Source organism: Gossypium arboreum, chromosome 2 (assembly GCF_025698485.1).
Source record: "Gossypium arboreum isolate Shixiya-1 chromosome 2, ASM2569848v2, whole genome shotgun sequence".
NCBI lineage: Eukaryota > Viridiplantae > Streptophyta > Magnoliopsida > Malvales > Malvaceae > Gossypium > Gossypium arboreum.
Genome location: NC_069071.1, coordinates 97,599,793 through 97,611,563, shown reverse-complemented (window position 1 = coordinate 97,611,563; position 11,771 = coordinate 97,599,793). Strand labels below are relative to the sequence as shown.

The 11,771-nt window shown below is 35.0% G+C and overlaps 1 non-coding gene across 1 annotated transcript; it reads left to right on the top strand.

Moving 5' to 3' along the window:
* The first annotated feature begins 6,635 nt into the window (after nucleotides 1-6,635).
* Nucleotides 6,636-6,743, top strand: LOC128289835 (small nucleolar RNA R71). Its single transcript, XR_008279479.1, has one exon. It is a non-coding gene; the product is annotated as a small nucleolar RNA R71 (small nucleolar RNA).
* The last annotated feature ends 5,028 nt before the right edge of the window (nucleotides 6,744-11,771 follow it).

Genomic DNA, 11,771 nt, shown 5'->3' with positions numbered 1-11,771 from the left:
TATATCGATCAATAGTTTGATAGTGTGATTTAACCTCCGGCGACCTCCAACCTGAGCTAACATCTGCGACACTATAGGAAAAAGGAAAGGAAGGGAGTAATCATTATAGCTTAATAAGTAAGTATGTAAATATTAATAAAAAATACATTATCATACTTTAAACAAAGTCACAATATGTTCCCGGAATATTACCAACACAAACACACATACTTTCACTATTACAATCATAAACAGGTTCAAAATAAGCTGTCTAGCAGAGTACTAGAAACTAAATTATTTATTTATAGAGTTACAGAACTCAAAATTACAAACCATTAATTTCCCTTGAAACTAGATTCACATATAGTTTTATCATAAAATTTTCAGAATTTTTGGTACAGCCAATTAGTACATTTTATTCATTGAAGTTACCCCTATTTCACTGCTCAACTGTTCTGACCACTCTTCACTACGAATCAATTTTATCCTCGTAAAAAATTCAAAGGATGTTCTAGTTTATTTCATTTGAAACTAGACTCATTAAGGATTTCAAGCATATAAATTATATCCCCTAATTACTTTTTTACAGTTTTTAATGATTTTTCCAAGTCAGAACAGGGGATCACGTAGTCATTCTGAACCAGTCTCTCAAAAACTTAAATATCTCATAATATAGAATTCCTTTGCTTGCTTTGTTTCTATTATATGAAAATAGACTCATTAAGCTCTAATTTTATATCTCATTCAGTTTCTGATTCAATTTCTACTATTTTTGGTAAATTTTTAGATTCACATCACTACAACTATCCAGAACAGTTTTATTGGCAATTTTGATCTTTCACACTTCAGTTGTATTCATCACTTTCCCATAACAATCTTTCCAATTTCCAATCACATATCGAGCATATTGCTCATAAGTTACACACGTATATACTTACACTTATCATCACAAAGTCATACACAATTTCATTTAATCAATTTCCCATTTGAACGCTTCGGAATAATAACAAATACGCGATGGTATCGCACACAACTCACTTTTAAAATCGAAGCTCTCTTGTACACACACTGGCCTTCACTTAGCACCACTCATGTGACCTAGCTCGATTGTACACATAATTTTGGCTCTCTTGTACACATGGTGAACACTTAGTACCACCCATGTGACCTAGCCAGTTTATATCGTAGCTCTCTTGTCTACATGGTGTCCTTCACCTGGAACCGCGCATGCAACCTAGCTACATATATGCCGTAGCTCTCTTGTCTACATGGTGTACACATAGTATCACCCATGCGACCTAGCTACATCATAATGTCTCGTAGCTCTCTTGTACACATGATGTGCACTCAGCACCATACATGTGACCTAGCTACATACCATCAGTATCATCCAATCTTTTCAAGGTTCAACCGGATTTTCTCTCTTTCTAATACTTGATTCCATACTTCCAATAGTCAATTATGATTCAAAAATCAGCTACAATACATAAAATATGCTGAAATACAAAAACATAATAAAGATAATGTATTATTTACATACAAACTTACATACTTTCTCATTTCCATGTTAAATTAATATTGAACATTTAAATCATCATAATTATACTTACTTTCAACACCTCAGAAATCATAGTAAATATATCAATTTTACATTGAAACATGCATAAATTAATGCTTATTATACATATGAACTTACCTGAATACTAAAACGGCCATTTTACCAACTTTCCCGATTTTTTATTTTTCTCCCATTCTAGATTCAAATCTCGTTTTCCAGGATCTAAAACATCATATTTTACATATTTAATTAATGTACTATTCAAAACAGTCCTTAACTCAAACTTTGGTAAAATTACAATTTTTCCCCTAAACTTTTACATATTTACACTTTTGCCCCTAGTCTCAAGAATTAAACTTCATCCCTTATTCTTATGTTTTATGACATGCTGATCATTTTTCCCTTCTATGATGATCAATAACAACTTTTACCGATTAAGCCGTTTTACTCATTTTTGCTTAAAACCGCTTAGCAAAAGTTGTTTAACATAATTTCAGCCTTCATATTCTACCATAAAACATCAAAATAAACACATTTCACCTATGGGTATTTTTCCAAATATGAACCCTAGCTTAAATTATTGCTAGAATAAGCTTAATCAAGTTACCGGGATTCCAAAATCGTAAAGAACTTGAAAAGGGGGGCTAGAATGGACTTACTATTGAGCTTGGAAAGCTTGAAAACCCTAGCCATGGCTTCCCCCATGCTAATTTCGGCCTCCATGAAAAAGATGAGTCAATTTTGGCTTTATTTTTCCTTTTTATTTCTTTTAATTACCAAATGACTAAAATGCCTTTAAGGCCTTTATTTAAAATTTTGTCCTATTCATGCCCATTTTTGTCCAAACAAAATATAATGGTCTAATTACCATTTAAGGACCTCCTCTTTAAACCCCGATTTCAATCAAGTACTTATGAATTAGAACACATATTTTGTAACTTTTTCAATTTAGTCCTAAAAGTCTAATTAAGCACTTTATCAATAAAATTACTTAACGATATTTTTACACAATATTTTAACAATAAAAAAACCTTAAAACTTAATCAGAATAAATTTTTCAACTTCAAATTCGTGGTTCTAATCCGTTTAGGCCCTAAATCGAGCTGTTACAGCAACTTCTGCAAATAAGCCCTAATAGGCAAATTAAACATGCAATCTATAAAATTTCTTATCAATACTCTAACACATGCATCTAATCACTTGGTAAATCATAAAAATTAATCAAAATAAACTTTTACATCTTAGATTTGTGATTTCGCAACCACTATTCCATTTAGGCCCTATTTCAAGATGTTACACACGTCTTTGAATAGTGTTAGCCAAAAGAATCAAGCTTACAATACTTTGGCCGCAGTACGTGTACCTCTGAAGTGTCCCCCACTCAGAATTGTGTAGCAATGATCTAAAATCTTATGTACTTCGGCTTCTGCCACACATCTTCTAATCATTTGATCTGCACACTTTTTAAACAAATATGGCTCTTCCCAAAAATAGTACTTCACATCGTGAAGAAACTTTTTCTTTTGATGATATGTCTTATCAACCGACACCAAAACACAAGCTAAATAGTCAGCAAGATCAGCAAACCAATGGGTATTATGAACTTGATTTACCTTTAGTATATGTTCATCTGGGAATGTCTCCTGAATGGGTATAAGTGGAGAATAACCTTCTTGCAACTCCAACCTGGACAGGTGGTCTACTACTTGGTTTTCTACTCCCTTTCGATCTAGAATTTCTAGATCGGACTCTTAGAGTAGAAGTACCCATCAAATTAGTCTAGGCTTAGCATCTTTCATAGCAAGTAAATACTTAATTGTTGAATGATTTGTATAGATCGTCACTTTGGTACCTATAAGGTACGATCGAAACTTTTCAAAAGCAAACACAATAGCAAGTAACTCTTTCTCTGTTACCGTATAATTCAACTAAGCTCCCGTCAAAGTCTGACTTGTATAGTAGATGGGATGAAAAACTTTGTTCCTTCACTAGCCCATGACAGCTCCTATCGCGAAGTCACTTACGTCACACATCAATCAAATGGAAATTCCCACTCCGATGTGACAATAATGGGTGTCGAAACTAACCGATGCTTCAAATCATTGAAAGCTTTTAAACACTCCTCATCAAATTTGAACATTGTGTCCTTCTCCAATAATTTTCATAATGGTTTACCAATTTTGGAGAAGTCTTTGATAAATCTCTAATAGAAACCGGCGTGGTGCAAAAAGCTTCTAACACCCTTTACAAATGTTAGAGGTGGGAGGCTCTTGTTAACATCTACCTTTGCTTTATCTACCTTGATCCCATGTCTTGTTATCCTATGCCCTAGAACAATACCTTCTCGTACCATGAAATGACACTTTTTCCAGTTAAGTATGAGGTTTGTTTCTTCACATTGCCTTAGTACCTTGGCTAGATTAGCTCGACAATCATCATATGTATCTCCGAATATTGAAAACTCATTTATAAACACTTCCAAATACTGCTCAGCCATGTTAGTAAAAATAGACATCATACATCTTTGAAATGTAGCAGGTGCATTACATAAACCAAATGGCATGCATTCAAATGCAAATGTACCGTACGGGCATGTGAACGTTGTTTTATGTTGATCCTTTGGTGCTACTGTGATATGATTATACCCCGAGTATCCATCGAGAAAATAGTAATAGTCTCACCTTGCGAGTCTATCCAGCATCTGGTCTAGGAACGGTAAAGGAAAATGGTCTTTCCTAGTCTCCTGGTTCAACTTCCGGTAATCGATGCAAATTCTCCATCCCATAACTGTTCTAGTTGATATCAACTCGTTGTTTTAATTCTCTACGATCGTAATACCTCTTTTCTTTGGAACGCATTGGATTGGACTTACCCACGAACTGTCTGAGATGGAGTAAATTATATTTGCATCTAACCACTTAATGATTTATTTCTTTACCATGTCGTTCATGATGGGGTTCATTCTTTGTTGTCCATCAATTGTCCATTTCTCGCCATCTTCTAGGATGATCTTGTGCATGCATACTAGTGGACTAATGCCACAAATATCGGCTATGGTCCATCTGATAGCCTTCTTGAATTGTTTCAACACTAGGATGAGTTTCTCTTCTTGTTCTTTGGTCAACTCTGCGGAAACAATCACAGGCAAAGTAGAAGTGTTACCTAAATAAACATATTTTAAATGTGAGGGAAGTACCTTAATTCTAATTTAGTTGGCTCTTCGATTAATGCTTTTGGTTGGACATAATCTCTGATTTCTAACTCCAAAGACTCAATATGGAATTACGGATTAAATCCCCTTTGATTAGCTTCTAGCAAAGCTAAGTATTCCTCTCCCTCTTCATCACTTGGAGGGTCTAATGTTAAAATTTGCTACAATGGATCCTCAACATAGTTGAGTTCCTTTTCCAAAAACTAATTCCTCTAAATTGAATACTGTAAAACAATCATCAATTGTGTCAAGAAATCACATAAAATTAAAAACATTAAAAGTTACCTGATCGTCCTGAACACGCATAGTAAGCTTACCCTTCTACACATCAATAAGGGTCCTTCTAGTTGCTAGGAAAGGCCTTCCTAAGATGATTGGCACTTCTTTGTCTGTTTCAAAGTCTAAAAAAATAAAGTTAGTAGGGAAAATAAATTTGTCTACACGTACCAATTCATCCTCGATTTTTCCTTCTGGATATGTTAAAGATCAATCTGTTAATTGAAGTGTAATCGTAGTAGGTCTAACTTCACCTATACCCAACTTCCTAAATATGGACATGGGTATCAAGTTCATACTCGCACCCAACTCACATAGTGCCTTACCACCATATGTTGCTCCAATGTTGCAAGGTATGGTAAAACATCCAGGATCCTTCAACTTTAGGGGTAGTTTGTCTTGAATATATGCACTACATTCCTTCGTCAGGGCTACCGTCTCAAATTCTCCTAATCTTCATTTTTAAGAGAGGATATCCTCCATGAATTTAACATAGTTAGTCATTTGTCCAAGTGCTTCAACCAATGGAATGTTGATATAAAGTTGCTTGTGTACGTCTAGGAACTTCTTGAACTGGACTTCTTGCTTCTACTTTTGAAGTCTTTGAGGGGAGGGTGGTGGAGGATTATTTACCAGCACTGGCTGATTCATCTTATGTGATAATTCTATATCTACCGAAGTTGTTAGCTTATCAGAATTGACTGGTTTAGAAATTACCTTATCGAGTTTTGCAGATCTTGGTTTTAGTGAAATTGGAGTTTCAACACTTGGCTGAACTTCCATTGAGTCTTGAGCATCGGCTGGCTCTTTTTCAATTTCAACAGTGTTGGGCTCTAATGTCTTTCTGCTCCTCAGTGTCAATGCTTTACATTACTCTTTCCCTGAATTTCTTGGATTCTCTGTATCACGAGGCAAAGCACCTAGTGGACAGTTTCTAAGTTTAGTGGCAAGCTGGCCAATTTGGTTTTCCATGTTTTTTAATGTGGCTACTTGGCTTTGGATCAAGGCATCATTATTGGCTATGTATGCCTTTAACAAGTTTTCTAAGCCATTGGAAGATTCAACTTGAGGTTGCTTCTTAACTTGTTAGGAAAAAATGGGTGGTGGGTCGGTCTAGGTTGGGCATAAGTGTTATTGGGTCCAGCCCCTTGGTTAATCCAAGGGGTGGTTTTACAAAGATGGGTTATAGAAATTGGATTGTAGTCCTTGCCTTCCTCTGTTCTAGTTTTGATTACCCATGTAATACACGAATTCTGGGTTTGATGGGCATTCTTCAAATAAATGTCCTTCCCCACAATAAACACAGGCTACATTTCAAATTGATTAGGTGGCTGAACTGCAAAACTATTAAACCCATTAGTGGTAAAATTTTTAATCATTGAGGATATTGAAGATACATGAGATGCGAGTGAAGTGAGTCTAACGACTCATCTTCCTGACACTATTCGATTGGTTGGCCATTGATAATTGTTGCTGGCAATCCTCTCAATGATTTCATAAGCCTCATTATAAGACTTAGAAAGGAGAGCACCGTTAGCAAAAGGGTCCGCTACTATTCTCTTGTGACAATTGAGACCATTATAGAATGTCTCAAGCTGAATGCAGTATGGGATTCCATGATGAGGGCACTTCCATAATAATTCTTTGTACCTTTCTCATGCCTCATACAAGGACTCACCATCCACTTTTTTGGAAAGTAGTGATCTTATTCCTCAACTTAGCATTCTTGGTAGGCGGGAAATACTTCATGAGGATTTTTCTGCTAACTCTTTCCATGTGGTAATGGAATGTGGTGGCAATGAGTTCAACCAAGCTCGAGCTCTGTCCCTTAGTGAATATAGGAACAGCTTTAATCGAAGTGCATCTTTGGGTACTCTGGCTAACTTGAAAGAATCGCTTACCTCCATAAATAGTCTTAAGTGAAGGTGAGGATCTCCGGTAGGCATTCCACTGAATTGGCCTACTATATGAAGCATCTGAAACATGGTTGACTTCAGCTCCAATTGTTGTACCTCGATTCTAGGTCTCTAATACACGAATTAAAATCATAAAATACTGGCATGGCATACTGTCTTAGATCTCTATCCCTATAATCAACAATAAGGATAGGATTTTGAATAGGGTTTGCTCTGTTTCCTTAATTCAGATATTCGTAGTTCATCTATTTGGTCCTTCTCTAAACTGCTTGTCTTCTTCATTATCGAAAAGTTCTTTCAATTTTCAGGGTCTACGGGGAGTAAATCTATAATTCGATTAATACTCATAAACATCTGAAACAACATAGAAAAAATTAACTAAGTTAAAATTGAACAGAAAAATAAACCAAAATGCAAAGTTAACAAATTCACAAATAATGACTTTTAAAACAGTCCTCGGCAACGGCGACAAAAACTTGGAACGATGGAAACAAGTGTACACAATTGCAACAAGCAATAAAGTGACAAGTAAATGTCGAGTTATCGTACCCATAGGGACTGTGCAAAGAAAATATTTATGAAATGCAATTAAAAACAATTTGGTGATTAAAAATGTTTTGATTTTAAGGGAGTGGTTTAAAACTAAAATTTAACAAAGTAAAATAAAATAAATAAAAATAAAAGTTCCAATGCACGATTTCAAAAGATGATTTTAATCAAGATGACATACTTGTGCTAAATTAATTAAATTTCTTAACTTAGAATTACTAAACTCATGTTCATGTTGTTACAAATAAATTCATGGCAACTTCGTAATTTGCTAACTACTGCTCATATGTACTTATTAAATTAACTAATCTCTTGAACATTTTCCAATGTCAATTCAAACAATTAATCAATATTCATAAGCACATAAAAGATTGAGTGAGGTAAAAATATATTTCTATATTGAAACAGTTTAATCACAATAATCCTACAAGTTATACAAGGCTAATGTATCGTCTAATACTATCGATAAATTAACCCTCAGCTACCTTAGAAGATTAATCATGCACTGATTAAGTATTGTGTCAATTAATTACAATTTCAACATGATTTAATAATTAATTCATTAGTTACCTTACAATTATAATGCAAGAATAACTTAATCATGATTTACTTAATCAAACAATTTACCAAGACCTATAACAACATAAACATAATTTTAATAACTTAAGTAGACGGAATGCAATCAACCTAACATGAATTAAATTTAATCCATATTAATTAAATGGGCAGCAAAGGGAGTGTTTATAGGTTGAGTAGGCAGCTAAAAATACCAAAACTCAGTAGTCATAGGCTCTCCCCATGGTCGGCCACACAAGTGGCAAGTTTGAAGGTTTCAAACTTGCTAAATTTGGCTAGGGGCAAAAGCTTTATAAATGAAGGGGTTTGAATTCAAATTCAAGGAGACTCCAAGGGCTGTTTTGCAAGCCAAATAATCAGCTAAATAAGCTGATTGGGTCAGAATGTGGGACGGTTTTGGGCCGCCCAATTGCTTAATTAGATCAGTCTCTCGGTTAAGCACAATTGGGCCTCTTTTCATAATTTAATTAATAATAATTATTTAACCCAAAATAAATTGGATTAAAATTAAAATTAATTTTATTATGAATTCATATTCATAATTTGGATTGTCTTAGGCTGAGAAATTAATTCGCCTCGATGCGTCAAAATCACTTCTCGGTTTTGTACTTCTAGTAGTGTCTGACGAGCCGTTTTTTACCCTTTGTGCAAATCTACCAAAAATAAATCAAAATTTATTATAAAATTAATTAAAATTTAATATTTTAATATTTTAAGTGCAATTTAATTATTTTATAATTATTATATATTTTTCGACAAGAATTATATTGAAACTGCACGGATTTACGTTTAAAAAGGTATGAAAAAGTCTACATATTTCCGTGCATATTTTCGTGTTTACAGATACCTATGACACTTAAGACTTGGTCATATTAACCAAGAAAGAATCATTAGACTCGTGAAAAATGGTCCCTTAAGTATGCTTAAGAAAGTTATTCTTCCACAATGTGAATCTTGCTTGGAAAGTAAAATGACTAAGAGGCATTTCAATGCAAAAGGTACAAGGGCCAACCAACCTTTAGAACTTGTGCACATTGATTTATGTGGTCCCATAAGCATCAATGTTCGAGGAGATTAAAATTATTAAGTGACTTTCATCTATGAAATGCACCAAAAAAGTGAAACCTTTGATAAATTCTGAGAGTTTCGTGCGGAAACAGAAAAGCAAATAGGTTTGTCCATAAAGAATCTTCGGTTTGACTGAGTTGGAGAATACTTGCCCAACGAGTTCTTATGATACCTCATAGGGAATGAGATTTTATCCTAGTTGACTGAGTCAAGCACTCCACTACAAAATGGTGTAATTGAGAGAAGAAACAAAACATCACTTAACATAGTTTGTTCAATGTTAAGCTATTCACAACTCCCTACTTCCTTTTGGGATATGTGATACAAACAACTTGCTATATTCTGAATGATGTGTCAACCAAGTCTACTTCTAAGACAACTTATGAATTGAGGCATGGAAAGAAACCTTCTTTAAATAATTTTAGAATATGGAGTTGTCCAACACACATTCTGGATAAGGATGCAAAGAAGTTGGATGCACAGACAGAATTATTCATGTTTTAAGGATATTTGGAAGGAACAAATGGTGCATTATTCTACAATTTGAAAGATAATACGATTAAAGTTTCTATTGATGCTACTTTCCTTAAAGAAAGCTATATAGATAACTTTAAGCCTCAAAGTAAAGCGGTACTCGAGGAACTTTTAGGAGTTGTAGAACAATCACCAAGTTCAATAAACCTAAGGGAATACCTAAGCAAGTGAGCTTAGAGGTAATCCTGTTCTGCACCCATTCGTTAGTCCTGGATTAACCGGTGAGATCGAGAGATAAATCAGATTAATTCATCTAAGTTGGTAAAGTTTAGATCGAAAGAAAAAATGAAGTCACTTAGTAATTTAAGTGATTTAAGTCCTGCATTCAAGGACTGGTGAACTGCATCAAAATTAACCAACCATTGTTAGTCATTTATTTGTTTAATTTCTTAGTTTTGTACTCTTTGCAATTTAGTCCCTATATTGTACACTATTTATCACTCGATCGCCATTTCCTTTGGGTTCAATCCTTGGAATACTCTGATTTTCCATTGTAACACTGTAAATATTACAACTGACCTGTACGTTTGCAATAAAGTCGTACTTTTAAAATTTTTTTATAAAATAATTTGTTTTATGCACACATGCGAACATGGCCAATATTCAATAAGGAGTTTTCAAGCATGGTACTTTTTATGGACTAACTCCATGATTAGGTAAATTCAAATTCTCAAAACGATGCTTCTAGACATAATTGCAATTTCTCGAGTATAATTGTATATGTCCTATTGGTCCCTCCGCTAGCTCAACAAAAGCTCGAGCAAATTGTATTTGAATTAGAAGAAAATTCTATGACTTTGGAAATAATTTATTGAGTCGATCTATTCGATGTGGAATTAAATTAGGCGGTTGTGAGAATTTTTCAACTAGAGAATTTGATTAAAGAATTTTCTTGAAAAATTAATTTGAAAAATCTATTTGATTTGTAGGAAAAATCATTTTGATCAACTAAAATTAAATTAATCAAATTAATTAAAATGAATATAATATTTTTTGGAAATTAATTTTCAAGGAAAAAAATTGTCCAATGGATAACTGAATTTGAAAATTGGATCTAAGATCGAAAATTAGGCCTGTGAACCCAGAACCAAGATCGAGATCCAAACACTAGTTGAACCGGGCCTAATATGTCCAACTGGGGCGATAGTCCAACTTGTGGTTGGATTGGACCGGCCGGGTTGTCACTGGCCCAGACCGAATGAACAACAATCAAACCAAATCAAGTTTCCGTAAGGGTGTCGCACCCGCGATGGCACCACCGGACAAAATGGCGCTGACGGTGTAACACTCCTAACCCGTATCCGTCGCCGGAATAGGATTACTAGGCATTACCGAATAACACACCTTATTCACATACATTTATACATTCATACTCAAGATCCATTCAAAAACATTCACAATGTCCCTTGTAAGGCTCTACGAGACCTTAAATCATGCTTAGAAGTGGTTCAAGACTAAACCGATAACATTTGCAAACTTTGGAAAACTTAGAAAATTTTCAAGCATTTAAGGGTTACACGCCCGTGTGAACAGGTCATGTACCTCACACGGTTATCAGACACGCCCGTGTCACAGGTCTTGTAAAAACAGGGAATACATACTGACTTGAACCAAAAGGCCAAGGACACGCTAGTGTGCCATGGCTGTGGGAAAACTGGGGAGGTTACTGACTTGGGTCACACGGCCGACCACACGCCCATGTGCCAGCCCGTGTGCCATACAAAGCCAGTAGACACTCCTATGTCTCTAGGCCGTGCCAAAATTGTAAGGTATTCTGACTGAATTCGAAAGGGTACCCCAAGAGATACACGGCCGTGCAGCATGACCGTGTGTCTCACACGGCTGAGACACCGCCCGTGTTTCTGCCCATGTGGACAAAAATAGGCCATTTGCAAAGCCAATTTGCCACCCTCATCTCATACACACCTAGTCATCAAATGGTATCAATTCAACACATATATAGGCAGCCAAAACATGTCATTTCACACATATATCATACAATCTATCATCAAGCAATTCAACTACTAAATTCCATATTCAAAACATACCAAATCAATATGCCACAATCATCAATCTCATATAACTCTTAAATTAATTTTCTCAC